The 26495-nt window shown below is 50.5% G+C and overlaps 1 long non-coding RNA gene across 1 annotated transcript in view; it reads right to left on the bottom strand.

The window, feature by feature from the left end:
- Positions 1-26310, bottom strand: part of LOC123379874 — a 54231-nt gene extending 27921 nt beyond the window's left edge. The window contains exons 1-2 of the long non-coding RNA XR_006584839.1: positions 25767-26310; positions 22494-22613 (exon numbers count right to left, since the gene is read on the bottom strand). This is a non-coding gene — a long non-coding RNA (uncharacterized LOC123379874). The remainder of the gene's footprint in view (positions 1-22493; positions 22614-25766) is intronic.
- Positions 26311-26495: the final 185 nt, after the last annotated feature.

The raw sequence follows: 26495 nt of genomic DNA, 5'->3' as shown, positions 1-26495 counted from the left end.
AGGGACTACATGACAATTTACATCCTGGTAATTACCAGAGGCAAAGCGACCAACACATCAGGGGAAGCAAGTGTTCCTCATGTAAGAATTTTTTTATCTGGGGCGCTGTGTGGCTCAGTCGGTTAAGCGGCCGGCTTTGGCTCAGGTCATGATCTCGCAGTCTGTGAGTTTGAGCCCTGCGTCGGGCTCTGTGCTGACGGCTCAGAGCCTGGAGCCCGTTTCAGACTCTGTGTCTCCCTCTCTCTGACCCTCCCCTGTTCATGCTCTGTCTCTTCCTGTCTCAAAAATAAATAAAACGTTAAAAAAATTTTTTTTAAGAATTTTTTTTATCTAATTGAGAGATTATCTTTCAAAAGTAGCCCTGTAATCTAATTTAGTGGCATCTATTTAACAATGACCTTGTTCATTGAGGAGGGCACCTGTTGGGAGGAGCACTGGGCGTTCTATGGAAACCAATTTGACAATAAATTTCATGTTAAAAAAACAATGACCTTGTTAAATATTGGATGGATGGATGGATGGATGGATGGATGGATGGATGGACGGATTGATGAATGGATGGACATAGAATGAAACCATCTACATTGGTTATATGACTCCTTACAAAAATTCTTTTTGGGGATGCAAGCTATAAACTCCCTCTCCAGAAAAATGAATATATACGCATAAGTTTACATATAATTTAAGGGGCTTCCAAGAATTCCTGCAGCTCACTCACAGATCACCTTGGGGGCTAACAGGTCTCCATTGAACATGTGGCTTTTCATCATCACTGGAGGAAACAAGTTAGTGTAGCAGAAAAATACTATCTGAGGCCAGCAGATGGACCTATTGGAATCCACTTATGGACTGATTAGGCAAAATCAAAGTATATAACCTTGTGAGCTTCAGTTTCCGCATCTATAAAATGTGGAATCAAATCCTACCTCATAAAGTTGTTGGCAAAATTAAATGACATCCTATATTTCCAGCACTTAGCATGCTACTTGGCAAATCTCAAGCACTCCAGTAAATTAATACCCCAAATAACGGCCATTTACTAAGTGCCTCGACATGCCAACTTCTTTATTTCATTTAATCTTTGTCTCAATCCTGTGAATTTGGTCACATCTTTACTCCAGTTTGATACGTAAAGTTGAATCAGGGAGGTTCAGAACTTGCCCAAGTTCACACTGTTAGTAAGTCATAGAAACAGAACATTAGTTCTTCCAGGAACAGGGATGAGATCAGGTCACATGTATTTCCCAAGTCCACTCCCTCTGTTTGTCTTCAGGCCCACACCTGTGACCCCAAAAAGGGCAGGGAAGAGGAGGAGCATCACATGGGCCAGAAAAATTCAGTACCAACTGTCCAACCTCTAGCTACTGACTTACAATCAGGGAGTGGCTGACATATTGAGAAAAGTCTACTCATCTTGTGTCCTTGTCAACCATCATTGCTTTAGTAGAATGGCTGACAATCTGTCTGGACACCGGGGAAGCTTCGGGTACCTCCCACATCAAAATAACTTGAATTTTTTTATGCCATGTCAGCAACCCAAATGCCACATGGTCGTTCACAGTTGCCTCTTGTATTCTGCCCGGGATCCATTCTCTTCCAGTTGCCTGTATCCCATTTTTTCTTTTGAGTATATGGCCTTCTCCTGCATAGACCATGTGCTTTGGAGAAAGTGAGCCCAGCCCTCAGTTTCAAGAGCAAGCCCTGGTTGGTGAATTCGATCAGCACGTCCCATCTCCCTGGCCACTGTGAACGGCTCATGAAACATAATCTAAATTGAGCTAATGGGAGACTAGAAGCAGTTTACTGGGAATCCGTGAGGAAAAAATTCCTTGCTCTTCCCGTAAAACTGCCAGGAGAAACATTCTGTCTTCTTGCTCACAATGAATAAAGATATTGTTGGCGGCCATCTTGCAACCCAACAGAAGGCAGCCTTAGTGGAAGATGGAGACGAAGTAGAAAGAAACAGGGTCTCTCCCATAATTGAACCACAGGATCAAGCCTAACCCAAAGTTCACTCCTCCTCTGGATTTTCATTTTTATCAGCGAATAAATTCTCTTTACTTCGTATTTTTTTGTTGTGGTTAAAAAACCACAGTGTTTGCAGTGTTAAGTATATTTACATTGTTGTGAAACAGAGCTCCAGAACTTTTCATCTTGCCTAATTGAAACTCTGTGCCCATTAAAGTACTCTCCTTTCTCCCCCCTCCCCAGCCCTTGGGAACCACCATTCTCCTTTCTATTGCTATGAATTCAACTACGTTAGATACCTCATATCAATGGACTCATAAAGTATGTGCCCTTTCGTGACTAGCTTATTCCCCTTAGCATAATGTCCTAAAGGTTCATCCATATTGCAGCGTGTGACAGGACTTCCTTTTTTAAGTCTGCATTGTGTTCCATTGTATGGATGTACCACGTTTCGTTGGTCCATTCATCCATCGATGGGTCTTTGGGTTGCTCCCACCTCTTGCCTATAATGAATAGTGCCATTATGAACATAGGAGTGCAAATATCTTTTTAAGACCCTGCTTATAATTCTTTTGGGTGCGTACCTAGACGTAGGGTTGCTGGGTCATATGGTAGTTCTGTTTTTAATTTTTTGAAAAACTGCAATATTGTTTTTCATAGCATTGTACCATTTTGCATTCCCCTCGATACCGTACAAGTATTCCAACTTCTCCACAGCCTCACCAACACTTGTTATTTTTTGTTTGTTTGTTTGTTTGTTTGTTTGTTTTATGGCAACCATCTTAACGGATGTGAAGTGATGTCTCATTGTGGTTTCGGTTTTCCTTTCTCTGATGATGAATGATGTTGAGCGTCTCTTCATATGCTAGTTGGCCATTTGAGATCATCTTTGAAGAAATGTCTTTTCAATCCCTTGCCCATCATTTTTTAATTGAGTATCCTTTATTTGTTTAACCAGTCTAAGTTGGGTTTCCTGACCCTGGCTGCTAAAGGGTTCCCAGTTGTGTCCCTTGTAATGTTTTCCATGGCAAGTAACAGAATCTCTGACGTGAGAAGCTCAGCTCCTGGTGGAAAATCTATGTGTGATTTTTAACGCTTGACTGTAGACAGTTACACAAGATTTACCCAGTAGGCCCCGTGTGGGGAGAAAGCTCCCCTCTCCACACCAGACACGTTGACAGCCAGAGGGCCCTGTGGCCTCTGACAGGTCACACATCTGCACCCCCATCCCGGTGCCTCTGCTCCTGGGCTCCTTGGGCGGAGTCTCCAGGTTCCTTTTCTGACACCTTCTTATGGCGATGGAGGGGAAGCCTTGAAAACACTTTGCCGCCCTCTGACTCAGTCCCCAGCACTTCTCCAATTTTAGGCCTTCCCTTTTGTCCTTCACCTCCCACCCCTGGATCCATAAAACTGCTGGGCTCCCTCAACAGTGAGAGGCCCCCATCCCTCCACAGAGCCACCCGACTCTAGACAGGTGCGCTGTCGTGGGAAAAATAAAAACACAGGGCAAGCCAGTGCTGCCTCTGGTTTAGACTCTTGCCTCTACTATACCCTTGCAGTAAGTGCTTCAGGGCTTACCTCTGACACTTTTGGCTTGTTGCTCTCACTGGCTACTCTGACCCCTGGCAGCTCTGTCTTCCAGCTCACTAACTCAAGCAGTGAGAGGACTGATTCAGCCATAGGACATGAAGTCCTTGGGCAGAGTGAACTCCAGGCTCAGTAGTGGTCTGGTTTCTCTTTCTCAGGTTTTGCGTGGACTCAGCCTTCCGCTGTGAGCTGGCTTCACCCTTAGGCTGTTAGTCGGACGGCTGGTACAGTTCCAGACCCAAGAACATCCTGCTGAGGATCAGGGGCTGTCTCATAGAGTTGGGTCTTTTTAAGAATGAGGAAACCTTCTTCAGTGCCCCCCCCTACCCCACGTCCCCGAGCATTGGTCGTATCTGGACCACACGAATAGCATCAACACCCAAGAGAAATAGTGTGATCCCTGATCCTCCAGCTGTCCTGTGGGAGCGACCGTTTCCCCTTAGGCCTGGTGGAATCAAGCTGTCTGGGCAGAATTTATTGTATTTTTTTCCGGATCTATTTTTTTTTTTTTTTTTTGGTTTGATTATAGGGGGACATCACTGCTTCCTCTACTACGGCTTCCCATAGCATGCTTCAGGTTCTCAAAGTATTAGTAGGCATATGACTTGAGGGCACATAAGTTCAGGAAATGCTAGGTTAGACAGAGTCAAATGGGCTGCTTTACTGCAGGACTTCTCAGAGCCTTTAGTCAATTTACTAAAGGGTGTTGGGAATTAGCACCGGGTGTTGGGAATCTCCAAGAAGGGAAAGGAGAAAGCGATACTCCCCACTATGTTTCTTAGAAGGGGCATTGCCTGAGGCTGATGTTCTGCAAAACGTGCTGGAAAGACCTCTTTAGCGGGCTCCGTGTTCATGGTGCCCAGCAGTCGTGTCTTTGGAGGCGGGGCTGCTAACGTGCAGTCATATGGCCTCAACTCAGGAAGCCCCAGCAGGGAGCAGAAGTGCCAGGTGAGAGGTCAGCTCCCTCTACATGTGAGGGATGGGGGTCCAGGTGAGTGGCCCGAGCCCCCGCCAGGTGAAGGGCAGGCCGGCTGCAATTCCCGAGGATCAGTGGATTGCTCCTACCAGAGCTCCTCTCAGAAAGAGTGCTGCAGGTGCACAAGGGAGCCCTTTGAGGAATCGCTTGGGCACTGGGAGAGACCCTGAGTACCTTCAGATGATGGATAAATGGACTTCCAGTCGGGGCCAAGCCTATGAACTGAAGAGCCTTTGCCATATGAGATTTGTGGTCACCACCCTCAACTCCATCATTTGTCATCAACGATGAACTAAGTGCTCATTGTGGCTGCATCCACGACCCCATGCGCTCTTCATCACTCTAGGACATAGGTGGCCTTGCTGGCCACGGAGACGAGGAGGATCCAGCCCCTGACCCTCACGATTAACCCCCGTGTTCTACCCCAGTGTTCATGCCACCACTGAACTGCCTGAGACCGTGGAAGACAGGATGTGGCACCAGCTGTCCCCCTCCTCAGCTCTCCCCACAGGCTCGGAGCGGCCTCCCCTGGAGACAGAGGGATGAGCCGGGGCCCCAGTCTCCATGTGGCGCTGACCCCAGCCAGGGTTCATGAAGGTGGGAATGGTGATAGAGCGAGACCTTGCCCCGCTGCCTATCTGTGCATTTCCTCGTGGGGCTCTGGTTCCACGCCTGGGGGAGGGCAGTGGAGACTCAGATGAGTACTTCCTGAGAATGCTGCGCCCCCGTGTATTGTTACAACCCCCTCGAGTACAAGGACATGCCGACGGTCAGCCTCCGCATGCCCGTGAGAGAAGAGTTCACCTGTCGCATGAAGGAGCCCTCATTATAGTATATTGTGTTAGTAATAGCTACCACCTAGCTTCTTTTCCTTCTCATCCTTCTAGTAATTTCTCAATGGAGAGGGGTCAAGGGCGACACTGCTCCCCACTCTCGGTCCATTGAGGTCCCGTGGGGTTGAACATCTGCCCACACCCCTCTCAGGGGTGGATGTAGGATCCCAGGGGCAGGTCTAAAACAAGAGTGTCCCAATCTGGCCAGTAGGAGTCAGCCCTGGGACACTTTGGATGGGGGAGAAAATTCTCTTTCTCCTGGGGCGGCTGGGCTGGTGGGGTGGGAGCCTGGAGTTGCCTGCGGAGAAACAACAGCAAGGCAAGCCAAGAAGTCAGCTTTCCAGAATCCCAGGCATCGCGGGAGGGCACCAGGGTCCAGCCACGCTTGGAAGGAGAGCTAAGCTGTCCTGTCGTGAGCCCACGGGTCCCGCCTTTTGCTTCAGGTGCTTTGATTGGGAATCCGTCATCTACTAAAAAAGGAATTCCGATTTTGTACTCTTCATAGTCCCTTAAGCTCCATGAGGATAGGGATCGTGGACCCTGTTTTGCCTGTCACGATACCCCCGGCGACCAGCTCAGTGCAAGGCCCTTAGTAGGCACCGCGCAGCATTGTTCAAGGGCTTGAGTGAAGTCCCCTTAGAGTAAGCCCCCTTTTGCATCTGAGGAAATGGAGATGCCTGAGCCGGCATTTGAACCCAGGGCTTTTGGGCTCCAAGCCATGCTCCAGAATCTCGTGCAACCCCGCCTCACAGCTGTGCTTGCTGCACGGTTAAGCCACAGTCACAGGGTTGGCTCACAACGCATCAAGTTCACTGCCCTGAGCCCGAGGAGGAGCTCACCCAGGGCATCGTCACAGCTGGCCTGAAGCGGCCCTGGGACGCCGTGGGGCCATTACCTTCGCGCTTTCGGTCCACCGTGTGCATTTGAGTCTTCGCGTCTCAGAGCTGCATTTGAATCCTGGCTCCGTTATCCACTCGCCAGGTCGCTTTCTTCACAACTCTGTGCCTCAGTTTCCTCATCCATATAAAAGAGATAGATGAGGGGCGCCTGGGTGGCTCAGTCGGTTAAGCGTCCGACTTCAGCTCAGGTCACGATCTCGCGGTCCGGGAGTTCGAGCCCTGCGTCGGGCTCTGGGCTGACGGCTCGGAGCCTGGAGCCTGCTTCTGATTCTGTGTCTCCCTCTCTCTCTGCCCTTCCCCTGTTCATGCTCTGTCTCCCTCTGTCTCAAAAACAAATAAAAGATAAAAAAAAATTAAAAAAAAAAAAAAAAAGAGACGATACTACCTTATGGTCATGTTCTTTCATTCACTCAAGAAACATTTACCAGGTTTCTGCCATGTCCCAGAAAGTACGATTGGGAGCTGGGGAAGGAGACAGAGTGAACATCTTCAGAGTGCACGGCCTCCTTGGGTGGGTTTCATGCATCCCGGGCTGAGAACCACTGTGGGAAAGACTCTAGCATGATGTGGCGAGGTTGTCCAGGCACGTTTCATCGGTCCCAGGCAGCCGTGTGCTGGGAGAGGTTTTAACAACTGGCTCTCCAAGGGGAAAACAAAACAAAACAAAACAGTCCTGACAATTTCCCTGGCATCGATGCTCCCATCCTGGCTGGTTTCAAGTTACCCACGTGACGTCACGTGGGGTGGGAAGAAAGATGCCCTTGATTCACTCTTCAAGGCCGGCCAGCCTCCTCTGGCACCAATGGGTCAGAAGAATCTCTGAGAAGGTAGAAGGTCCCCTGCTGAGGGTGAGCCAAGGACTCCTTCAAGAGAACAGTAAATGAGGACTGACCCAAGCCCCCGGAGGAGCAAGTAACCTGAAAACGTCATGGCCACGGCACCCTTAGATTGCTGGCCCTGCTCTCATGCCCGGAATTTGCTTCAGAATAATCTGAGGTAAGAGGAGTGGGCCTGGGTGTAGACGGACCACGAGCTGATAATTGCTGAAGCCGGCTAATGGGCATCTGGGGCTTCCCTGTATGATCCTGTCAATCTTCATAGGTTTTGAAATTTTCCGTGATAGACAGCTCACATTTCTTTCTGTTCTCAGCAAAGTGCTGCCCAGGACTCTCCTAAAAGTCACGGTCACTCCCCCAACCCCAACCCCAACCCATCCTCTAAAAATGGCTGTGAACCATGGCGACCCAGAGGCATGTGGGGACACTGCACGATCCTTTAAAAATATATTAAAGGAACAATAACGTTTAAGGAAACCCTAATGAGAAATCTAGAATATGGTGAGTATTGGTTTTGATCCCGGATTCATGAGAAGGGACTACAATGGCGCTTGAACTTAAAAAGACCAGGAGGGAAGGCTGGTGATGAAGGCGTGGGCAGAACTGTCGAGGGGCGGAGGGCTTTTGCGGTTGGTGGGAACAGGGGGCGGCAGGGTAGGGCAGTTCCAAGGAAGGTCCAAGAAGGACAGAAAGTTCCGGCTGTGCCGCTAGCTTACCACGTGGCTTCATGCCAGACCCATCACCTCCTGCGATGTCAGCTTCCCATCCGTAAGGAGGACAGCTGGGGTCTAGCTGATTGCTAAGGTTCTTCTAGCCTTGACCCGCTGCGACAAGGAAGACGTAGCCAATGCCACGTCCAACCAGCAACACCAACAAATCCAGCAACAGCCCCTGCGGGTGTGAAGCACTAAGGACAGCCTGGCCGGAGAAGGACAGAGGGCACGGGCTCACAGGGAGGCCACCGAGAAGAAACCTCCCGGGAGCTGCTGCGGGAGCCCCCCAGCCAGCAGCACAGACGAAATGGGTCAAGCGGGTCCTGGGCGCCAGTTTTAACCTAAAGGTAAGAGTGGTCGAACTCATGGCTTACACCAGAAAGATCCCGGCTCTCCAGGGATCCAGAGCCTTGGCCCAGGGGTATATGAGCCAGAAAGAGGTCTGCCTAGAATGTTAGTTCTCAAACCTTCGAGCGCAGCTCAATCAACCTGGGAGCCCGTTAAAAGGAAAGGGTCCCGGGACCCACACCCAGAGGCTCTGATTCGGTCCGTCAGGAGAAGGTCCCGGGAACCTCCTTTTTTGGACAAACTCCTCAGACAGCTCCATGGCTCTGGATGACAAAGCCTAGATGAGAGGCCTGGCCAACAAGGCCTTGTAGGGAGAGACAGAAGCACCATTTTGCTTTGTACCTCTGGGCCAAACGACCTGGGTCATCTGAGATGGTACCTCCATCTGTCTGTGGTGGCTGGTAGTGGGGGACCCGAGAAGGACAGCTGTGCTGCCACGGTGGCCGTGAGCTGGACCTCGAGAGACAGGGTGAGGGGAGGGCTCTGCTGGAGAAGAAGACGAAGTAAAGGAAGGTGGTTCCTTCCTTGGCACCCCATCTCTGAGGAGAAGGCTCCCTTTGGTTTTGCCCCCACGTGTTCCAGAAACACTGGAATGTAAGACCGACGGTGATGGGGAGGCCGGCTAGGACAGCCCCCACCTGGGGGCGTGGAAGCCGGCGTCCAAAGATGGCTCCCAATGAACCAGGTCTCCAGGGAGTCGCGCCCTTGTATAGACCCAGCTCGCGCTGAGCCGGGTCTGGCCGCTCACGTTAACCTGCTCAAGGCAGAGGACGTGACACAGTGTAACTTGTGAGGCTGAGCCTTAAGGGATCTGTACCTTCAGCTTTCGCCTCTTGGAGTTCTTCTCCTTCTTTTTATTTTTTTTATTTTTTTTTATTTCTTAACGTTTATTTCTTTTTGAAGGACACAGAGACAGAGGATGAGCGGGGAAGGAGCAGAGAGAGAGGGAGACACAGAACCCGAAGCAGGCTCCAGGCTCGGAGCTGTCGGCACAGAGCCCGTTGGGGGGCTTGAAATCACGAGCCATGAAATCATGACCTGAGCCGAAGTCAGGCGCTTAACCCACTGAGCCACCCCGGCGCCCCCTGGGAGTTCTTCTTCTTGAACCAAGCTGTTATGCAGCTGTGGGGAGGTGGCCCAGGAGGCAGAAACTGAGGCCCCAGCTAAGAATCCACGTCGGACCTGCCAGCCGTCTCAGCAGCTCAGCCAATGCCAAGTTTAGCAGAAGCACTGCCTGGGAAGCCCACAAAATCGTACACACAATGCACTGTCATGGCTTGAAGCCGCTAGTCATGCAGCCATGGATAACTGAAGTAGGGCTTCCCACAGAACTTACAGGTCACATCTAAATTCGGGGCTTGAGGGGCGCCTGGGTGGCTCAGTTGGTTAAGCCTCTGACTCTCGGTTTCAGCTCAGGTCATGAGCTCACGGTCAGCGAGTTCAAGCCCCACATCGTGCTCTGCGTTGGCCGCACGGAGCCTGCTTGGGGTTCTCTCTTTCTCTCTCTCTCTCTCTCTCTCTCTCTCTCTGCCCCTCCGCCACTCACACTGTCTCTGTCTCTTTCAAAATAAATAAATAAACTAAAAAAAAACCCAAAAAGAATAAATTTGGGGCTTGAGCAAACCCAGGATGGTCATCTGTCGATCTGTTGTGTTCCCGTGCTTAGACCTGTATGCAAGGCCACACTCTTTCCAGAAAGAGTGTTTTATTCTCCTGCATGTAGCTCTGCTATTGACTCCTCGGAAAACAAACAAACAAACAAACCACTGCGATCTTTCCTACCAACTTGGCAAGTAATCAAAATTGAAAGACAGTGAGAATTAGGAACTTTTGACACAGGCTCGTGTTCACACATACTTACCGCTTCGCGTAGAATAAATGAAATTATACGATAATAAATTGTCCTGATTTTCACAATAATAACATATGGCCAGGACTCTGTATGGAACCATCCAGTTATTTCGGGGAGTTAGGAAGACTCTGGAAGGCATATGTTTGTAGGGCTCAGCAGAAAGACATAATTACTATCTTTGGGTTGCCTGGTTTCCTATCCTTATAATGAGTAAGATATTTAGAGTCCGAACTGTTTATGTGACATTTCAATAAGTAATGCGGAGATTTGACAACATTTCCATATTCCTCTTTTAAAGTCTGAATGGCTCTGCCTTAATCCAAGCTCCTTGGCATTATTACTGTTTGTTACACTAACAAGTAAGATTATGAGAATTCTAATGAAGGCTTCCAGTGACAAACTCTGTGATTAAAATGCCATAATAACAGTTGCATGCATTTATGTGCCTGATTACCATAATCTATTTAGCACAAGTAAATATACAAACAGAAGGAGAAAAGCAAGCCCAGGAAGCTTCAGCTAAAGGGGAATTTGAAATGCGAGGGAGACAATGTAAATATGTAAATGTCTTTGTGTATTCTTTTCATCTCTCTCCTTTCTCATCCTTGCCTTTTTTTTTCTTTTTTTCCTGTTTGCTAATGAGAAGACTATGCCATCATATGTGGTCCCGACTCCACCAGGCTGAGGTGCATTTGGGGGCCATCTGCTGGGCCCGGCATCTTAAACAATGCCACCCAGAAAGCGCTGGATATATTCGCAGCCACCTTTGACATCGCGGAATAGAAGAAATGGTATCTCAAAGACTACAGGCTTTGATGTGTTCAGTCCCAACACTTAGTTCAGCTGTTACTCCATTAATGCAAGGCCTGGTCGAGCATGGCCGCGCTGGACCCTGCCCTCTCCCCCCCTGCCCTCTCCCTTCACCCACAAACACCACATTGTCAACAAATTAACAGCCATGAGACCAGGTTTCTAAATGACTCTCTCTGTATCTCTGCCGGCTTCATTATTTTTAATTCTTAATAAAATGTCAGGCAGGGGAGTGCCTGGCACCGCTCGGGAAGGGATTTTGAAGAACTTTCTGAAGAGTGGACCGAATGCTTGGGTTTAAAAGTAGAGAAACGGTAACAACCCCGTTTGAGAAGTAACTGAAATCCCAAACGTGTGGTGGGAAAGACGTGGCACAAGCATGTTCTTTTTTTTTTTTTTTCAAAGGAGGGGGCAATTTCTCAAACAGAAACACGTGGTCATTCATCTAGCCTTAATGCAGAATGGTGGCTTGTGTAAAAGTCCATAGAAAGGCACAGAAGGGTGCAGGTGTTTTGCAGAATATTAGACAAATAGGAAAGCTTCGGGTTTAGAGAACAACTGAGGCCCCAAGATATTAGATTATAAATGATCTATTACATTATAAGTGATCTATTATATTATAAATGATCTATTATATTATAAGTTATATATTGTAAATTATATATTATATTACAAATGACCTATTATATTATTATATTATTAATTATTATATATAGTTAATATATATTATATATTAATATAATATATAATATAATTAATATAATATAATATAATGTATAAATGTATAGTATATATAATATATGTTATATATTTATATATTTATATATTATTATATTTATATATAATAAATTATATTTGTATATTATATATTTATATTATATATTTATATTTATATATTATATTATATTTATACTTATATAAATATTATATTTATATTTTATATTTATATATTTATTATATGTATATATTTATATATTAATATATTTATAAATATTATATATTATTTATATATTTTATATTTATATATATTTATATTATATTATATTATATTAATGATATTATATTATATAGATATTTTTGTTTTTCTTTCCCAACAATTGTGAGGCATATCAAAAAATCCTGGAATACTCCCAGGAATGTGGAATACTTACAGCTAACATTCTTTCAGCTTTTACTATGTCCCAGGCCCTGTTCTAAGTGCTTTCCATATATCATTCAATGATCCCTCACATTAACCTTGTGAGGAATGTCTACTATAGATGAAGAAACTGAGATACAGGAAGGCTAAGTAGCTTTTCCCGGGATGGCCCGAGTTTTACCAAGCGAGGATATTAGAATTCTAACCCACGCAGCCTGAACCCAGAGCCTGCACTTTGATAGAAAACTCAAACATTGTAGCCTCCGTAGTTTAAGAACCATGGATCTAACTAGAAGGCTGTATATCCTAAAAATGATAACAGTGTAGGGCCCGATGCATAGTAATCTTACAATCTGATGCTAGCTGTGACCATTAATAAGATAACAATAATCACAAGAACAGTATCATCGTTCTTAGCCGACACAGTTATTTCCACCTGTATACATTTCCAACACACGTCCGTATGCATTTTTCAAATGAAAAGACGTTTAAAGAGGGGAGGCCGGCGGCGTGCAAAGAGGTAAGAACGTTGATCGCTAAGAGCGACACAGCCCATTGTTTGCCCAGCCAGCTCCACACTTACCTGCACATATGGTAGAGCCTGGAAGCCAGCATGCTAACACCATATGTACCAAATAATCACAGGGGTAGGTTAAACAGACAGCCTTCCCCCTAATTTGACCAATTTAGCATTTGGGGAGTAGTCTGTCCGTGCCTATCTGGGGAATTTTTGAAACAATGGATTGAAAGAGAAATTAGGGGAGGCAGACAATATTTTGGAATCAACCTCATAAACGTGAACAGCTGCGAGACAGACAATCAGCGCCATAGATGATGGGCTCTTCCTCGCAGACGCAAAATAAATGTCGGCGTCCCCCGGGTCTAGCAGCCCGTCTACTTGCCCGCTGATTTCCACTCACGCGGATGCGCTGCTGTGCCTCCCTCCGGCCCTCTGGCCCGGCTCCCTGGACAGCGTCCCCATGTGGCCACCGGACGTCCCCACAGACATGGGCTCCCAACTCACCGTATTCACACACCAGCTCTCCCCCATGGAATCCCCGTCTTGGTCGATGAGTTGTGGCGACACCATCCATCAGGCTACCCGGCCTTAGAAAACTAACAAGACCCTAGGCTACTCCACACCCCACTGTCCATATGGAGTCAGTCCCCGAAGCTTGCTGATTTGGTCTGCTAAGAATGCCTTCCAGCTGCCCCCTTTTCTCCATGTCCCTGCCACTGCCCGAGGTTGGCATCTACATCAGTGTGCCAAGGTTGCCATGACAGGGAGCCTCGAACAACAGAAATTTCTTTTCTCACAGTCGTGGAGGCTGGAAGTCCAAGATCAAGTTGTCAGAAAGACTGGTTTCTTGTCCTCGGCTTAGAGATGGCCGCCTTCGGCCTTCGTCTTCACGTTATCTTCTGTGTATCTGTGTCTTTGGGTCCTAGTGGATCGGGGCCCAACCTAATGACCTCACTTTAACTTAATTACCTCTTTAAAGATCCTGTATCCAAATACAGCCACATTCTGAAGTCCTGGGGGTTAAGGACTCCACGTAGGAATTTGGGGGGTGGGGAACACAATTCGGCTCACAACAGGATCCTTATCCTCTCTCACCTGCACTACCATAAAACCCTGGCTTTTCCAAGGTTGCCACAACTAGAAGGCCCATATTTTCAAAACTTTCTAATGAGGACCCTGCATGGCTTTTACTATCAGAAAAAAAATAATCGGTGCATTATTAATTCACTCACGATTAATAAATTAGTTCGGAGAAAACTGTAGCGGTCTCCTGTTAACCGGGGAGCTGTCCTTGAACGCTCTCTATGTTCTGCTTAAATCCTTTCCTCTTCTGTCACGTGTCCCGTTTGCCATCCCATGGCCTTCCCTCTGGACTCTTACATTTCTCTTCTACAAAGAAGGCTTCCGCAGAGCTCTGCGTAGCAAACTGGCTCCTGTTCCCGAAGCCTGCCCCTCCTAGCCTTTCAGAATGTCTAGAACTCCCCCTGGCAGGGTTCTGGCCCTCGGGAAACTCGCCCCTCACCTTCTGAAGTTCTACCCGTCTAAGCTGATCCCCATCCTTGACAAAAGCAGGTGAGGGGGCCTCCTGGTGAGCTCTGTCAGGCAAGGTCCCAACAGGAAAGAGCACAGCAGAGATAAGATACTTTGCTGAAGGTTAATTTACAAAGGGACTACTTACAAAGACGACGGGGCCAGGGTGTAGGGGGACCTCAAGAGGTGGTGCAAGATTTGAGCTAGGAGTGTTTGTGTTGTCTCCACCCTTTGGCCCAAAAGGACAAGGGAGAGAGAGGTTACCAGAGCCCGGAAGAAAGAGAATAGGGCAGAACAGACTGCCGTAGGAGGAACAGTGACTTCCCACTGTAGGGCCTCCAAGGGGGGAAGCCTGGGAGATAAATGCCTCTGTTTCCTTCCTTCCCCGAGGCTGTCAGAGCCCGACCAGAGGAAGCCAGGAGCAGAGACCGAAGTGAAGGTAGCGGAGAGTGGACCCAGAGAGACAAAGGCTAGTTACCTTTCCATCCTCACAGACCTGCAGCACGGTTGCCCCATCTCCAAGCTGAAGTCTGTGCCTACTTTGCAAGCTCTTCCTGGGTTACCAAACAACTTACCACAGCAGACAGTTGGCGCCTGGGTGACTCAGTCGACTAAGCGTCCACCTTTGGCTCAGGTCATGATCTCAAACTCACTGCTCACGAGTTCGAGCCCCACGTCCGTCAGGCTCTGTGCTGACAGCTTGGAGCCTGGAGTCTGCTTTGGATTCTGTGTCTCCCTCTCTCTGCCCCTCCCCTACTTGTGCTCTCTCTCTCTCTCTCTCTCTCTCTCAAAAATAGACATTAAAAAATTTTTAATGAAAAATAAAAGTAAAAAAGAACAGCAGACAGTTATTTTCTCATGGTTCTGGAGGTCAGAAGTCTGAAATCAAGGCATCAGTAGAACTGGGTTTCATTCAAAGGTTCTAGAGGAGCATCTTTCCTTTCCTCACCCAGCTTCAATGGTTTCAGGTGCTCCCTGGCTTGTGGCCACATCCTTCCTGTCTCTGTCTCTCTCTCTTCACATGGTCTTCTCCTCTCTGTCTGCTCTTCTGTCTGTCTCAGATCTCCCTGTGCCTTGCTTTGATAAAGACACTTGTCACTCATTTAGGGCCCACCTGAATATTCTAGGATGGTCGCAAGATTCTTAATTACAGCTACAAAGATGCTTTTTCCAAATAAAGTTACATTCACAAGTTCCAGTGATTTGGACATGGACATATATGGGGGGGGCACCATTCAACCCAAGGTTGGCCTCCCCCTACAGTTTGTCATGCTGAGTCCACTCCTTTTCTTACCAGAGATGCCCATCTCCAGGAAACCTGTGCTACCCACTTCACATCAGCTTTCTGTCAAAGCTCTGCCTGCACCCTCCCCCCTTCCATTGTGTTGGCCTCAGTTTCCACCTCTCTGCCTGGGTCGCCAACAACTACGCTGGAGGTGTTGAAAAGGACTTCTCCAGAAACAGTACTTTGGGGCGTCCACAGGTAGAAAGCCCATATTTTCAAAATTTTCTAATGAGGACCCTGCATGGCTTTTACTATCAGGCAGCAGATGGCTGCCTTGGAATTGGTCGTAGCAGCTAAAGGGATACTTTTGAAGCAAGTCCCACATCAGCAGCCATAGAAAAATTTAGTTGTAGCATTTAACATAGTGATTCCTAGGTGTGACAGTAAATGCTGCCCCGCCACCACTCCACCGGCCCCAAAAATCCATTCTCTTCCATCTCTGTTAGTGTGAGAGCTCCTCATTGGCTGTAATTGGTGGCCCCTGGCCCCTCACCGGAAGACTACATTTCCCAGCCTCACTTGCCTTTAGGTGTAGCCATGTGGCTAAGAGAGGCCAATGGGCTGTGAGCAGAAGTCCTGCCTGCAGCCTCTGGGCCTTACCTTCAAGGAAGGTGATGTGGCTTCCACTTGCCCCTCTCCTTCCTGCCGATGGAGCCAGGGCTGCCATCAACACAAGAGAGAGGTTGCAACAGAAGAGAGGAAGACAAAGCAACAAGATAAGGTGGCTGGAGCAGCCATCTGGGCAGAGGGGCACTATACCCAGACTCCCACGTGATACAGAGCTGCCCTTCTCCCGTGTGAGCACTGCCGGTTATAGTGACATGGGTGTTCATGGCTAAGTGATTTATCAAAGCGGTGCCAGGGCATGGAGGAGCGAGGCCAGAGGAGAAAGCCAAGAAAAGATCTCAGGCCAAAGTGCTAAAGTGTCTGGGCTCCAACCTGAACCCACAGGGCATCCTTGGGGTAGAAATTATGCTCTGGAGTTGCCTTGAGCCGGAAGTAAGAAGGTCTGTGCCATCAGCCCTCTCCACATTCAGCAAATTGGCTCCAGGCAACTGAGCACGGCCCTGCAAAGATCAGTCAGAGGTGCTGGCCATTGAAAATGAAGCTCGCCACAGCCTGAAGGGTGCAGAGAAATGGTAGAAAGCGATCTGGGCAAACATCGACGCTATCTGCCCAGGAGCCTTTGCTACATATCATGAAAAGACACTACCAGGAAGAGTGAAGGGGCCACCAGGACCCACACCATCCACTACAGAAGCCTCCAGAATGAGTCCAACCACCACCACCACTTCCTGAACGACACGGTGCGTGACCACACGTGCTCACTCGCCCTTCCCTTAGAGCCTCCTCTCAAGAGAGGGTGGCCTCATAACACTGCAATATCGCAAGTCTCCCGTCTTGTTATGATTCTGCCCTGGGCATTAGTTAGGATTCAGGCTCAACTGATATAACAAAGACGTTGGCAGCAGGGAGATGTCTCTTCTGACATCCAAGAGTGCCCCACTTGGCATTCAAAAGTCCCTTTGGTTAGGATCCAGTTTAGCTGTGTCAGAAAACCCAACATAATGATGGACTTAAGAAGGCAGAGGGGTGTTGCAGTCATCTAAGAGACCAGAGAACGGGTCCTGGGGAGGCCTGGAACCCCACAGTATCAGGAACCCAGGCTCCCTCTCTCCTAATGCTCTTTCCTATGTGGCCCCATGGCCACCTCATGACTCCAGCAGCTCTTCCAGCCCTGACCATCATGTCGGGATCCCAGACAGCAGGAAGTCAAGATGAAATGAGAAGGACACACTCCCTCACTTGGAGGATGCCTCTGGAAATTGCACGTACCACTTCTGTTTACATCCCCTTGGCCAGAACTTGGTCGCAAAGGAGGCTGGGAAATGCAGTCCTTATTCCGGTGGCCACGTGTCCAACCAGAAGTCCTATACAGAAACCGGAACAGATCTGGAGGAACCATCAGCACTGTGCTGGGTGGGGGGCAGCAACTGTATCCCACACACCCCACTCTAACCACCTCACACAGCCATTGAGAGAATCAAAATAAATTATACTAAGAACCATGATAGTAATTACTTTTGTTAACGGGTTTGAGAGCAGAGATGCTATCTGTTTTGTTCACTGCTGGTCCCCTGCACAGGACAGTTCATGGCACAAGAAAGGAGCCCAGTAAAATATCTGAATTATCATGCCCAAAGCATAAAGATTCCTCAGCCGGTATGATGCATTGGCACACTTGGACCGTTCTACCCAACTGTGTGGAAAAAGTCATTAGTACATCTTGAGAAGGATTGGAAATGGTACCAGATGTTGAAATCTATTAGAATTTGTAGCTTGACGTTTTAAAGGGGGAAATGACATTTTATTATTCTATCCTGCCGAGTCACAGTGGTCCGCCCGTCGCCTCTTCTGACATCCAAATTAGAGATCACATTTTCTCTGGACTCAGGAAAATAAAAACTCAACATTTAAATGAGCTGTCATCCAGGCTGTATCTCTTCTACATCGCAACATAAATTTGGATGCTACTTAAGTAACAACGCGGTAGCATCCATCAAATTTACAAAAGGCACAGGCTACCTGACTTAATGATACCAATTCTAGGGATTTATCCTTAGGACATATATGCAAATGATAATTTACAAGGTATTTCATCGCAGCATTGTTTGTAACAGTAAAAGACCAGAAACAATCTCAATGTCTTTCAACAGGGCGATGGCTAAATAAGTTACAGTACATCCATATTACAGAAGGATGAACTTTTTTAAGGAAGGAGCTTGTAATACACTGAGAAGAAATGATCGCCAAGATCACTTAGATCGCTCAATATTGACTGGAAAAAGCAAGGTGGGGAAAACAGCACGTACAAAATTGTATAAAGAGGGGAAAATACATTTTTGCCTGCATTTGCAGCGACTGTCTCTGAAATGATAGAGATAGTGACTAAGCAAGGGAACAGGGTGGCTGGGGGACAAGGGACGCAATCTTTTCGTTCTATTTAAAAATTTTTGGGGGGGGCGCCTGGGTGGCTCAGTCGGTTGAGCGGCCGACTTCGGCTCAGGTCATGATCTCGCGGTCCGTGAGTTCGAGCCCCGCGTCGGGCTCTGTGCTGACAGCTCGGAGCCTGGAGCCTGCTTCCGATTCTGTGTCTCCCTCTCTCTGCCCCTCCCCCGTTCATGCTCTGTCTCTCTCGGTCTCAAAAATAAATAAACGTTAAAAAAAATTTTAAAAATAAAATAAAATAAAATAAAATTTTTTTTTGAACTCTGTGAATATATTACCTATTCAGCGAACAAAAATAACAATAACTAATTAGATTAGCTTCATCTTGGGGGTCTTATATATATTCTTTAAGGTATGTCCGTCTATATCTCCTTGCCTCATTGCCCTCCAGATAGAAGGTGTACTATTGATTTGGCAATTATATATGAAAAAAAAAAAGGACTCCCCTGCAAGTTTCTGGCAGTGACTAAAAGTCCCGTCTTGGGGACACTTGGAAGAAGCTGTCTCAGTGCAGGAAACTCCTTGATCTCTCGTCACCTGGGGCTTGAACTGTCCTAGCTTGCAGTGATTAAAGGGGAGCAGGAAAAGTACCATCAGGACGCAGGTGTTCTCAGATTCTGATGCTGTGATGCTTGCTTTTGAGGAGGGAGAAACTGTCTTCATTGAGATTAGGAGAGGCTCCTTGCACCTCTGACCACCTTGGTGAGGGTGTTTGAGAAGAAGGTGTATGTTTGTAAATATGTGTGTTGGTGGTGTGCTGGCCTAGGTGTGTGTGTGTGTGTGTGTGTGTGTGTGTGTGTGTGTGTATGTGTGTGTGTGTGTGTGTGTGTGTGTGTATGTGTGTGTGTTTCTGGAATACACAAGAAACTGTAACAGTAGTTCCTCTGGGGACCCGAGGGAAGGAAGTGCCAGGGACACTTGCTTTTAATCAAATACTCTTTAAACTGTTTGGAGTTTAATTTTAGGCATATGCTACACAGGGCCTATTCAGGCATGTTTTAAAGAAGAGAGAATTGCGGTTTATATGATGTGATTTCTTTCTCTTTCTCCTCCTCCTCCTCCTCCTCTCCCGTCCGGCCCCCCTCCTCTTCCTCTCCCTCCTCTTCTTTTTCTTCTTCTAGTCAAAACTGTACCTACCACTTAAGCAGAATGGCCTCTTTGCTTAGACCTAGCCTTAGAGTCAACCCAGAAGTGGATGCTCTTTGGGGTTGGAAGTGGGGACAGAACAAGGGAACTAAATGGCTAAAACTCCCGCATCGTCCAAAATCACAGACCCCAAGTTCTGCCCTGGTCACGGTCCCAGACCAGGAAGGCTCTCTTCACACACTGAACACAGCCAACCCACATCTCAGACGTGGGTTCGGCTTCCTGCACATCTGACTATAAGCAAAGAGGAGACCAGTTTTTCCCAGTACACCTGCTGGGAGGGAGCGACTCTTTAGAGGAGAATCTGGTGCTGCTGAGAGCCCAGCGAGAGCCAGGAAGGGAGCACCTACCGTGCCTTGTTGGGCAGGAGCCTGGACCCCAAGGTCCCTCCCACCACAAGGGCACACAGGGTAGAAACACGTTTTCAGAGTTTCCGGTTCTGACCAGCTTTTCAAGGCTGAACAGGCAAAGGAGGGGAGAATCTAAAGGGGATGGGTTGGTGCAGGTCTATACTGTTAAAGGGGTCAGGTGAATCTTGTATTGATGTGGAAGGCCGTCCAAGAGGCGCTAAGAAATCAAAGAAGGCGGTAACAAACCATTACACAGTCTGGAAGGACGGTGCCACAATGTTTGACAGTGACTTGTCGCGGGGGAAGAGGGCTGGACTCTTGGCGACTTTTGCATTCTGCCTTATTTCAAAGTTACTTTTGTTTTACAACGGGCTTGCATTTGTGAAAGCGTGTACTAAATTTTATTTAACAGATGGTCAAGGGGGTAAGAGTGGGCACCATGCAAGTGGCTGGGGAGGTGTTGTGGACTCTCCGGGAAATAGCTTTGTCCGCCCCAGAAAGGGGCTGTGTCTGGGGCTGGAAGACCCAAGGACCCTGGGGAATCGGCGCCTGAGGACGACCCCCCAAGATACCTAGAGCAACGCTCCCCAAACTCTAATGTGCCATGCGTCACCTGGGAAGCTTGGTTAATGTAGCTTCCCTCTCACTAGGTCTGGATGGGCCTAAGGCTCTGTACGTCCAACAAGCCCCCACCTAAACGCTGGTGTGGTGCGTCCTGGGACCACCAGGGTCCAGAGAGAGGTGGCAGGGGGCGGGGAGTCAGCCTGAGGTTCCTGGCTCTCAGGAGCCTGGCATGTGTCATTTCAGTAACAAGGGAAAATCAAAACTCAACGTAGACATGCTGGAGGGGAAGGAGAAAAGAGAAAGGAGAAGAGACTGATAGAAGCGAAGGAAGAGTGCGCAAGGGGAACGCGGAAGAAGAGAAGTGGAACACTCAGGCACCTGTCTCCCCACCCGGTTCTCCAAACCCAAGAAGGGGGTGGCGCGTGCCGGTGCAGGGGTCAGGGCTGTGCCTCGGGTCCCCAATCAGGGGGAAGGTGCGGCCCGGTGCCCACGCGTCGGCCCGGTCCCTGCTCCGCCTGCACTGCGGAGCCGCGTGAAGCTGGGGGCTCGGGCCGGGGACCCCTGGTTGGGGAAACACACCCCCCAGCCCCGGGCCGGCCGCGCATTCGGGCTGAGCCGGGGGAGGGCGCCGGGCGTCGGAGGCCCTGCCCGGATCCCTGGCCGCGCCAGCTCCGGGTACCCGGGACCCCGCCGCACCTCTCGCCCCGCGCTCCCCTCCCTCCCCGAGGGGCGGAGTCCGGCAAGAAACAGGTGGGAGCCCATCTCCCGCCCCCCCCCCCCCCCGCCTTACGAGATGACTTGTCTGCCTGGGATCGGGGGCTGTCTGTCCCCCCACCCCCCACCCATATGACCAGGAGTGAGCGGCACGGTCTTCATCAGGCATTTTTGAAACTGGTCTAATGAGGGGGGAGACTTGTACCTTTGCCGCTATTGTTACTGTTGTCTTTTGTGGTGTGTGCAAAGTCCAAGAAAACTCTCAGGGTAACTGTCTTGTCAGAGGCCCTTACTTGGATTTATTGAGCTCTCTTGGGACCAGTCCCCACTCTGGGGCTCAGAGATGCAAAGTGAGTTCTGGCACCGTGAGGACCCTCCAGGCGCTCCCCGGCAGGGAGGGAGCCAGTGGGTGAAATGCAGTGGGGTGAACCCTGCTGGAGGTGGGGAGAGCTCTGGGTGCCGCAGGAGCTCAAGGAGGGGGGGTGGTCTTCCCGGGCGGACCCCTGAGAGGGTAGTATGGGGCACAGACAGACGGACAGGAGGAGGGCAGGGGTCGGGGAGCCGTGGGCGAACGTGGGGAAAGGGCAGAGCCCCGGACAGACAGACGCTCCGGGTCCTGAGAAAGGGGGAGAGGGAGCGGGAGACCCTGGGAAGCCGGCGGAGATCCGGTTAGGACCCGAAGGCCGAGGTCAAGGGCCGGGACGGGATCCTGAAGGCTACGGGGAGGCGTCCAACTGCTACACTTTCCCTATGCAGCAAGGAAGGTCATTTACCCTGAGGCCCCGCGCCCTCCGAGCGTGCAGCTGCCCCCGCTGTAGGCCCCACAGCGGTGCGGGGAGCTGGAGCGCACGTAGGTCCTGCCTCGGAATCCGCCGCGCTGTTGGCACCTGTAGCCTAGAAGACTCTGTCCTGCGCTCCCACGCCCGCCGCTTCCTCTTACCCAGGGTCTTAGCCCCAGATCGGATCAGGGGTTTCTAGGTCCCTCCTGCCCTGCCCGTGCCACCCTATACCCGAGTGAAGCTCACCTCACCTCAGGGCCAGCTCCCCGATCAGGGACACTCCCACTCGTGCTCCCCAATTTGTTCACCCCGATCTTCCTCAAGCTGGATTTTTGCATGGTGGGGGGAGAGGGCAGGGGTGGTGGAGGGGGAAAGGGGAGGCACCTCGAGTCTCAGGAAAGAGGAGAGGGAGCAAATGGGAACCCAGGACTGAGGCATCAAGGCCCCTGGGACTTGGGATCCAGTGGGCTGGAGGTGGAACCCAGACCCTGCCTTGATCTCTAGCCTTCAATATCTTCATCTGTAACATGGGAACAGCGGGCCTCCTTCTGAACACCGAAGGGCCCGTTGCACAAGTTGGGTGAGATAAACAAATGGGAGCTATGAAGTTAGTTCCTGGTCGCCCTTCCGTCCTACCTCAACTTTGTTCCATGGTGAACTTGGGACTCCGAGTTGACTTCAATGTCGCTGATCCTCAGGGCAGATGGCAGCCATTGCTACCTCAGTGGAAGTGGGTGATTCAAAGGGTGGAGCTCTCTAGGGAGAAGGGGCTATTATTAGTTTGGGGGGTTCTTTGGGGGGGGATTTTTGGTTTGTCATTTCCCTTTGGCTTTCCCAGCACCCCTTCTCCCAAGCCCCTGGGCATTCCTTCCAGATTCTACCCAGGCTGAGCCTCTTCTGACTGGGCGGAGTTCCTCCATATTCTCAGCGACTCAGGGCTCCCATAACATGAGCATTAACAAAATAGAGAAACTTCCAAGGGAGGGTATCATTTGACTTTCCCTCGTTCCTCCAAATCTCGCAGCAGACATACCTTTTGAGGTCAAGTAGCTTCTAGAAACCCATTTTAGGGATGAGAATCTGAGACTGAAAACAGACAACTCAAGATGTCTCTGATGCCCGCCCTCACGCTCTCTGCCTGGACCTGCTTCTCTGCTCCCAGGACCTTGACCAAATGGCCATACGGCCCTCGAGGCTCAGTTTTCCCAGTCCGTAAAATAGGAGTGAGCAAAGTAAGTAAACGACCCTCCCAGGATCAGCGAGAGATTAAATGAGATGAAGCCTGTCAAGGCCCACTAAGCGTCTGGCCCAACTTAACTCGCCTTGAGGTGGCCATTAGATGGGAGTCACTGCCCTTGTCATTCATTCTAAAGGTTCCCATATTCCAACAGTCCACATTACAGACCTCATGGTCTGCCCTGTACACAGAACGTTACATGTATTTTACGAATCGTGTCTCACACCAGCCCGTGTGCACCTCTGCAGGCGTGTGCATTCAGAAGTATTTAGCAAGCACCTTCCACGTGTCCTGCCCGGTGCTCGGCGCTGCGTCCCCGGACAGGGATACCGTGGACGGCTCCGGGGTCTGAGTTTTACAAGGAAGACAGAGGCCATTTGTTTGCAGAGTTCTCCTGAGGGGGTCTCATCGCTCCCCCCCCCCCCCATCGTCGCCAAATGCCACCATTCCTCATCCCTCCTGGTTTCCGGGCCTGGAACGATGGCCCGACTGCTTTTTTTAATTTGCTTTCTTTTCCGGTGCCCGCAGCCTCGCCTCCTCCCATCGGTCCCGGCTCAACCCCGAGCAAGGCCGCTGCTGTCCTTGGCAGTCTGGCCGAGCCGCTGCCTGAAAGTGTGCAGGAACTTGTGAAGGGAAAGGCGAGACCGCGAAAGAATGGCCCGGGAGGGACCCGGCACGCAGTGGGAGGTCTGAGCCCTTAGAGCCCCGCGCGAGCCCGCCCCGGCGGATTTGGCACAAACTCCTCCCGGACCGCCCGGCGACTGAGCAAAGGCCGGCCGCGACGCTCACCCGGCCTTTTGTGGGAGGGAAGCACAAAGGAGAGGGAAAAACACGTCTTCCGTTTTGACGGAGGAGGCCGACAGCTTCTGGACGCACGGGCCAGCCAGGGACGCCCGGAGCCGGGCCGATTAGCTTCGGCAAAGTGAGCACTCAATTTCCCGGAAAGGGGCTGCGGCGTGGCCCGGGACGCACCCAGGCCGTGCACGCCGGGCGCCCGGCTCAAGAGCAGAGCAAATGCCAGGGGGCGTCCGGACGCACGAGGGCAGGCGCCAGGGGCCGGGCTCCCGTTTTGCATTCTTCGCGGAGCGGGTAGATGGACTCGGAGACCCAGAGAGATGGGTCCGGCGACCGTTTTGCCCTGGACTAAAGGAGCGCAGGGGGCCACAGGGGGCCCCTACCTCCTGAGCGACTTTCTGGCAACCACGGAATGTTGGGGGGGATGCTGCCGGGAGAAGGGGTCCTCAGCCTAGGGCTGCCAGCCCAAGCTCCGGGCGTCGGGAGTCAGGACCGCGAGGCGCCGCTGCGCTGCCCAGAACAGCCACCACTGCCCGGGGCTGGGGCCTGGAGCGTCCGTATGGGCGATCACGCGGGAACCTGGCCAATAAGCCAGCCCTCCTACCTCTGGACTCTGCCTTCCCTGTTTCTAAGTACGCATGGTCCCAGAACGGACCCCTCAACTAGAGCAAGCGCGAAAAGAACCCCAGGGCGCGCACTCTGGCGCGGACAGTGGCCGGTGACAAGCAACAAAAGAAGGAACCGGGGCTCCAGGACACGTGCCGCCGCCGCCGTCTGGACTAACCTCAGCGTCTGCAACCCAGGCGGGCGCACAGTGCGCCTGCCGGTGTTTATTAGATACACTGGCGTGCGCACAAGTCCACGCCCCGGCTGGTGGCCCGCAGCTCACATTCCCACGAATGTCCTGACTGCCTGCGGCCGGGGAGGCCCAAAGGAACGATCCTCTAAATACTCTAGCTCTTTCTGCTCCCCCCTCGCCCCCCCCCCCCGCAGCGTTCGACCATGCGACAGATTCTCCTAATTCAACGGTTATGGGTCATCCTCTGCAACCGTTGGACGACATATCTCCACGCTTCAGTTCTTCATGTTTTAAATACATATTTAACGGATGGCTGCAGAGCCAGCTGGGAAACACACGGGTTGAAAAATAATGCACAAGATTGGGGCGAAGGCGAGAGCCCGCGAGGTTTCCATCAGAGTCTTACCCAGAAACTGGGAGCCATCCCGTGGGTTTATTTTTGTATTCGTTTATTTCGTGCCTTCCCAACGCGAAGGCGAACGACTTTGTTTTTCAAGCCGTGCGTGCAAATTAAAAGTTCCTAAACAACCACATAAACAGAGGCCATAACACTCCCTGGGAGGGAGGGCCGGGGTGTGTTTGTGTATGTGTGTGCGCAGTATTAACGGCTAGTGTCCGCGGTCTGCAGAAGCAACCTTCCGTGCTGGAAATGTACAGATGGAAGGAACCCAGCTTAGGGAAAAGGTTAGAGACACAGGGCCGCCACTACTGCTCAGGAACCGCCCACGCCGGTTATCTGCGCGGTAAAGACTTAGCAGTGTTGTCTGTGGGCTTGCTGTAGACAGGGTCTCCGGATTTTCCCATCTGTAAAATGGACGAGCGGGTCAGTGCCGCTAAACTACCTCAGCTAGCTGCTTCTCTAAGACCAGGTTTCATCCCTGATGGGCAAGCGTTTCCGGGCTTAGCAGCCAAGCTGCGATTGGTGAAAGGGGTCTGAATGCAGCCGCAAGGAGTTGGATCTCACTGTCTGGCCCAAAGCCTAGAGAAGTCCTTGCCCAGGCCTTCGACCTTTTTCTCTCTCTCTCTTTTTTTCTTTTCTTTTTCTTTTTTTTCAGACAAACCAGCGTTTCCCTCCTACCTCGTTTTCCCATTTTGTGGAGACGACCACAAGAGTGATGCTGAAAATACCACCATCGGTTCCAGAGCTAAGACACGGAGGGCGGGCGCGGCACTTCGGGCGCTAGACTCTGCCCTTCTGTTAGCGCGGTTACTGTGCGGAAACACCTCCTCCCTGTGTCCACGCCATTCCCGACTTTACGAAGAGTTGAGATTTCTTTCAAAACGCCATTCTGGAGCAGGTGCTCCAGGTCCTTCCCTGCCCTCTGCCTCGCGAGGCCCTGCCCCCAGCTGGGGGCGCTACCAGCCGCCCGCGGAGGAGCGTGCTTAACTTGTGCCTGGTTGTCGTTTACCCTTGGGGTTCCAAATGCCCCCGTGTTGATGAAACGCTTGAGATGGGGGGGGGGACGGGCAACGAGAACCCAGAGAGAGAGGGAGATGAAAAGCAAAGGAGGAGACTCCAGCCCCAGCGCCTGAATCGCCAGGGTTATTCGTGCGCATCCCCAAAGATCCGATCGCTTTGGGTATCAGGTTAGTTCGTCGGCAGAACCCCCAGCCCACGCCATCCTCCAGCCTGACTCTGTGGTCACCGTATTTTTATAGAAATTTGACAACGCTCCCTCTCTATCTCAACTGCATTCTGCCCTCGGTACTTCCCCGGCAAGCCCTCCCCACCCCTCCTCCTCCTCCTGCTCGCCTCGCACACCCCCTCCTCGGGTTCCTCCTCCAGTCCCTCCCCAAGAATCTCCCG

Source organism: Felis catus, chromosome C2 (assembly GCF_018350175.1).
Source record: "Felis catus isolate Fca126 chromosome C2, F.catus_Fca126_mat1.0, whole genome shotgun sequence".
In the NCBI taxonomy this organism is placed as follows: Eukaryota; Metazoa; Chordata; class Mammalia; order Carnivora; family Felidae; genus Felis; species Felis catus.
Note: the sequence above shows the minus strand (reverse complement) of the source record. Positions and strands in the feature narration are given on the sequence as shown.